The sequence below is a fragment of the Electrona antarctica genome (assembly GCF_951216825.1).
Source record: "Electrona antarctica genome assembly, contig: scaffold_78, whole genome shotgun sequence".
Taxonomy (NCBI): domain Eukaryota; kingdom Metazoa; phylum Chordata; class Actinopteri; order Myctophiformes; family Myctophidae; genus Electrona; species Electrona antarctica.
This window is the reverse complement of record NW_027637964.1, coordinates 375,001-381,483: the sequence shown is the minus strand read 5'-3', so window position 1 is coordinate 381,483 and position 6,483 is coordinate 375,001. Positions and strand designations below refer to the sequence as shown.

The window sequence follows — 6,483 nt, the reverse complement described above, 5'->3', positions numbered from 1 at the left end:
TCCCTGATGGTTCCAGGTAGTCTGATGGTTCCAGGTGGTCCCTGATGGTTCCAGGTGGGTCCCTGATGGTTCCAGGTGGTCCCTGATGGTTCCAGGTGGTCTGACGGTTCCAGGTGGTCTGACGGTTCCAGGTGGTCTGACGGTTCCAGGTGGTCCCTGATGGTTCCAGGTGGTCCCTGATGGTTCCAAGTGGTCCCTGATGGTTCCAGGTGGTCCCTGATGGTTCCAGGTGGTCTGACGGTTCCAGGTGGTCCCTGATGGTTCCAGGTGGTCCCTGATGGTTCCAGGTGGTCTGATGGTTCCAGGTCAGGTGGTCCCTGATGGTTCCAGGTGGTCTGACGGTTCCAGGTGGTCGCTGATGGTTCCAGGTGGTCTGATGGTTCCAGGTGGTCTGATGGTTCCAGGTGGTCCCTGACGGTTCCAGGTGGTCCCTGATGGTTCCAGGTGGTCTGACGGTTCCAGGTGGTCCCTGATGGTTCCAGGTGCTCCCTGAATGATGGAGAGTTAGTAACCAAATGGACCTGTATAGATCTTTAACTCTTGAGAGTGTAAGATGAAACCAAATGGACCCGGTTTCATCTTACACTCTCAAGAGTTCAATTATTGTTGAACATCTTCATTACGTAATTCGCAAGAATTAGGCTAAATGTCATCAAACGGTGGTCCGTGGCTCAAATGGGTCTGAGAGGCTAAATGTCATCAAATGGTGGTCCGTGGCTCAAATGGGTCTGAGAGGCTAAATGTCATCACATGGTGGTCCGTGGCTCAGATGGGTCTGAGAGGATAAATGTCATCACATGGTGGTCCGTGGCTCAGATGGGCCTGAGAGGCTAAATGTCATCAAATGGTGGTCCGTGGCTCAGATGGGTCTGAGAGGCTAAATGTCATCAAATGGTGGTCCGTGGCTCAGATGGGTCTGAGAGGATAAATGTCATCACATGGTGGTCCGTGGCTCAGATGGGCCTGAGAGGCTAAATGTCATCAAGGTCCGTGGCTCAGATGGGTCTGAGAGGCTAAATGTCATCACATGGTGGTCCGTGGCTCAGATGGGTCTGAGAGGATAAATGTCATCACATGGTGGTCCGTGGCTCAGATGGGCCTGAGAGGCTAAATGTCATCAAATGGTGGTCCGTGGCTCAGATGGGTCTGAGAGGATAAATGTCATCACATGGTGGTCCGTGGCTCAGATGGGTCTGAGAGGCTAAATGTCATCACATGGTGGTCCGTGGCTCAGATGGGTCTGAGAGGCTAAATGTCATCACATGGTGGTCCGTGGCTCAAATGGGTCTGAGAGGCTAAATGTCATCAGATGCAGATGTGGCTCAAATGCAGAATAAATAAATAATGGGGCCCGAAATGATTCATTTTTTCACTGGTCTAGAACAATAAGACAAAGAGTGTTGGGCTTTGAACACATGCACATTATTTTATTACTAATGTTTTCTACTATGACTGTTTATTCTACATATTTGACACATTATTTTCCATCTTCTTCAGTATCTACAGTACATTGTAACCATAAATATAAATTTGGACTGCATCAAAAGTAATGAACAAACAATATACTGGCTCATAATAATAATAATAATAAAGAAAAGTTAAATTAAAATTTGGCTTAATTGTCAAAGAAACACAAGGCCGAAGCTAGGCTGATCTACAAGCTCACACTGCTCACTGACTAGGCCTACAGGCAGCTGATCTACAAGCTCACACTGCTCACTGACTAGGCCTACAGGCAGCTGATCTACAAGCTCACACTGCTCACTGACTAGGCCTACAGGCAGCTGATCTACAAGCTCACTGCTCACTGACTAGGCCTACAGGCAGCTGATCTACAAGCTCACACTGCTCACTGACTAGGCCTACAGGCAGCTGATCTACAAGCTCACACTGCTCACTGACTAGGCCTACAGGCAGCTGATCTACAAGCTCACAAGACACACTACTCAGTATGACGCGTCAGTCAAAACACTTCCGCTGTCTGCGTTTTATGGGACTGTTGCACCACCTACTGGCGGAGTAGCCTCATAACATGCTTCTTATAAAGACACTGGTGAGAGCCAGATGTGAATGAATATCTGTCATATTTATTCATTTAAATATAGGCCTTGTTGACTGATTATTATATGAATTAATTTAAATATAGGCCTTGTTGACTAATTTATTAAGTACAGTTCAGTACAGCTGTATTAAATACATTATAATATATTAAATACAGTTCAATAAAAGGTCTGCTATTAAAGCACTATATTACGGCTGGTTTCCATTAGGGTCCTTCGTTCATATTCAATTCATCGGTTAACACAAAGCGTTGTTTATATTATGTTAATCCAAACGGGAGGCGAACAACTTGAGTGTGAACTTCCCTTTTTTCAAGGAAGGGACTTTTACTTTTATTTCTCTATACCTTAATTTATACTTTAGTAGAACGGAGGTTTCATTCATTATACTTTAGTAGAACGGAGGTTTTATTCATTATACTTTAGTAGAACGGAGGTTTCATTCATTATACTTTAGTAGAACGGAGGTTTCATTCATTATACTTTAGTAGAACGAGGTTTCATTCATTATACTTTAGTAGAACGGAGGTTTCATTCATTATACTTTAGTAGAACGGAGGTTTCATTCATTATACTTTAGTAGAACGGAGGTTTTATTCATTATACTTTAGTAGAACGGAGGTTTCATTCATTATACTTTAGTAGAACGGAGGTTTCATTCATTATACTTTAGTAGAACGGAGGTTTTATTCATTATACTTTAGTAGAACGGAGGTTTCATTCATTATACTTTAGTAGAACGGAGGTTTCATTCATTATACTTTAGTAGAACGAGGTTTCATTCATTATACTTTAGTAGAACGGAGGTTTCATTCATTATACTTTAGTAGAACGAGGTTTCATTCATTATACTTTAGTAGAACGAGGTTTCATTCATTATACTTTAGTAGAACGGAGGTTTCATTCATTATACTTTAGTAGAACGAGGTTTTATTCATTATACTTTAGTAGAACGAGGTTTCATTCATTATACTTTAGTAGAACGGAGGTTTTATTCATTATACTTTAGTAGAACGGAGGTTTCATTCATTATACTTTAGTAGAACGGAGGTTTTATTCATTATACTTTAGTAGAACGAGGTTTCATTCATTATACTTTAGTAGAACGGAGGTTTCATTCATTATACTTTAGTAGAACGAGGTTTCATTCATTATACTTTAGTAGAACGGAGGTTTCATTCATTATACTTTAGTAGAACGGAGGTTTCATTCATTATACTTTAGTAGAACGGAGGTTTCATTCATTATACTTTAGTAGAACGGAGGTTTCATTCATTATACTTTAGTAGAACGAGGTTTCATTCATTATACTTTAGTAGAACGGAGGTTTCATTCATTATACTTTAGTAGAACGGAGGTTTCATTCATTATACTTTAGTAGAACGGAGGTTTCATTCATTATACTTTAGTAGAACGGAGGTTTCATTCGTTATACTTTAGTAGAACAGAGGTTTTATTCATTATACTTTAGTAGAACGAGGTTTCATTCGTTATACTTTAGTAGAACGGAGGTTTCATTCATTATACTTTAGTAGAACGGAGGTTTCATTCATTATACTTTAGTAGAACGGAGGTTTCATTCATTATACTTTAGTAGAACGGAGGTTTCATTCATTATACTTTAGTAGAACGGAGGTTTCATTCATTATACTTTAGTAGAACGAGGTTTCATTCATTATACTTTAGTAGAACGAGGTTTCATTCATTATACTTTAGTAGAACGGAGGTTTCATTCATTATACTTTAGTAGAACGGAGGTTTCATTCATTATACTTTAGTAGAACGGAGGTTTTATTCGCCACAAATAATACGTACTTTTGGTCCAAATGTCCTTTTTCTTGTATTTTTGTTATAAAAATAAATACTGCAATACCGTGCATCGTCACCGTGCATCGTCATACTGCTTGAAAAACATATTGTGATATATATTATCTTTTGAAGGGCGCTAGCCCCTCCCCTAGAGGTTTGTCTTTAGTTCAATGTTTGTTTTTTAATGATATTTGTAGTAGAAGTCTTTTTTTATCAGTATATAGCGTCATTTCAATCACCTCATATATACACATATATACACAATATTGTTATTTAGATATTCATGGAATGCCTTTTATAACAATTCTGATTAAATTTAGTTCAATGTTTGTGTTGTAAACGCCATTGACAATGAAGGGAACATTTACATCATAATGTGTCATTTACGTCATATTGTCTCTTTATTGTTAATGGCGTTTAATGTTTGTGTTGTCACTGTTTGTTTTACATCACCTATAGCCCATTCTGGGCGGGAACCCCTTTTGGTGTTTTAAACATTATGTTATAATTTAGCTATTGAAAAATAGCAGATCTACAAGCTCATAGCGCGCCACCGAGTGGCGCGCTACGAGCTTGTAGATCTGCTATTTTTGAAATTAAAAAAAAAAAATGTGCCTCAAATCTTTCAGAAAATTGTCATGATTTGAGTTACATTTGGAGGTCAGGCCTAAATGGGATAATCAACATGACAGACTTTAATAATTGAGCGCCCCTCACTTCACACGGGTGTGATTCTGAGCGCCCCTCACTTCACACGGGTGTGATTCTGAGCGCCCCTCACTTCACACGGGTGTGATTCTGAGCGCCCCTCACTTCACACGGGTGTGATTCTGAGCGCCCCTCACTTCACACGGGTGTGATTCTGAGCGCCCCTCACTTCACACGGGTGTGATTCTGAGCGCCCCTCACTTCACACGGGTGTGATTCTGAGCGCCCCTCACTTCACACGGGTGTGATTCTTGTCCCCATATCGCCGACTCCAAATTATTATGAAAGGAAAGTGAGCCAACATAGAGGAAACAGGAAGCACTTTATTTTATATATAACCAAATAAGACACAATGTTTTACACGGACATTACCTTATTATTTATAATCATTATAATGCTTTACAGGGACATAACCACCATTATTATAACATGTCATAAAGCAGGGCCGCTCGGTCGGACGCAACACCACAGAATATCACAGTTATCACCTTTATGTGTTTCCTTGTGCGTTTTTCAGTAGAAAGAAAGACAGAAAGAACGAATGAAGCAGGCTGTGGTCATTACATCTTAGAAATACAACAATGGGCACTTTGGCGCCATTCATAGATTCATAGTCCTATTTTAGAGCCGAATAAAAGTTATGTAGAGACTACAATGTGACTCGGCTCTGTAGAGACTACAATGTGACATCATTGGGCTCTGTAGAGACTACAATGTGACGTCATTGGGCTCTGTAGAGCCTACAATGTGACGTCATTGGGCTCTGTAGAGCCTACAATGTGACGTCATTGGGCTCTGTAGAGACTACAATGTGACGTCATTGGGCTCTGTAGAGACTACAATGTGACGTCATTGGGCTCTGTAGAGACTACAATGTGACGTCATTGGGCTCTGTAGAGACTACAATGTGACGTCATTGGGCTCTGTAGAGCCTACAATGTGACGTCATTGGGCTCTGTAGAGACTACAATGTGACGTCATTTGAGGTTCGGGGGGGCGGGTACCGTCCTAAAGTCGGCTCTTCGGTGCTACTGAAAATTTCTGACGAGCCGAAATCATTTGGGCTCTACAGCGGTAAAATAGGAGTATGAATCGGCCCTTTGTCCAAACAGACGTGTACAAACCAGACACCAACCAGCTGACAGACTAAACATTGACCAATATTTCATTAGATTTAATCTGGGAGTACAGTACAATACATAGAGTACAGTACAATACATAGAGTACAGTACAATACATAGAGTACAGTACAAACCTCCTAACTCCATCCATAGAGTACAGTACAATACAGGAACCACTGGCATATAGTACAGTACAATACATAGAGTACAGTACAATACATAGAGTACAGTACAATACAGTATATCCAAGCTGTCGGGAGGAAAAAGTGCTTTGGACAAAACCACTTAACTCCATTGGACCCTCAAAATGTCTGCTAAAGCAGCTAACTCCACCACCTCTCCCCCTCTCAAACTGTCTGCTATAAAGCAGCTAACTCCACCACCTCTCCCCCTCTCAAACGGTCTGCTATAAAGCAGCTAACTCCACCACCTCTCCCCCTCTCAAACTGTCTGCTATAAAGCAGCTAACTCCACCACCTCTCCCCCTCTCAAACTGTCTGCTAAAGCAGCTAACTCCACCACCTCTCCCCCTCTCAAACTGTCTGCTATAAAGCCGCTAACTCCACCACCTCTCCCCCTCTCAAACTGTCTGCTAAAGCAGCTAACATATAAGGTTTTCTTAATTTCCTGAAAAATGAACATTTTGGAGTTATGAGGTTTCCTCCCGACAGTCGTTGTGCTCATGTCTCCCAGAGATACGCAGATATGCACAGAATTACATTAATCCGTGAATATCTACGTTATTTCTGTGAGGTCTGGACTGGTTGCTTCCACATAGAAAACAT

General features: G+C 41.1%; 1 long non-coding RNA gene across 1 annotated transcript in view; it reads right to left on the bottom strand.

The window, feature by feature from the left end:
• Positions 1 to 4,880: 4,880 nt before the first annotated feature.
• Positions 4,881 to 6,483, bottom strand: part of LOC306918498 — a 2,462-nt gene continuing 859 nt past the window's right edge. Inside the window, exons 1-2 of the long non-coding RNA XR_013789343.1 lie at positions 6,129 to 6,483; positions 4,881 to 6,036 (exon numbers count right to left, since the gene is read on the bottom strand). The exon at positions 6,129 to 6,483 is cut by the window's right edge and continues 859 nt beyond it. This is a non-coding gene — a long non-coding RNA (uncharacterized lncRNA). The remainder of the gene's footprint in view (positions 6,037 to 6,128) is intronic.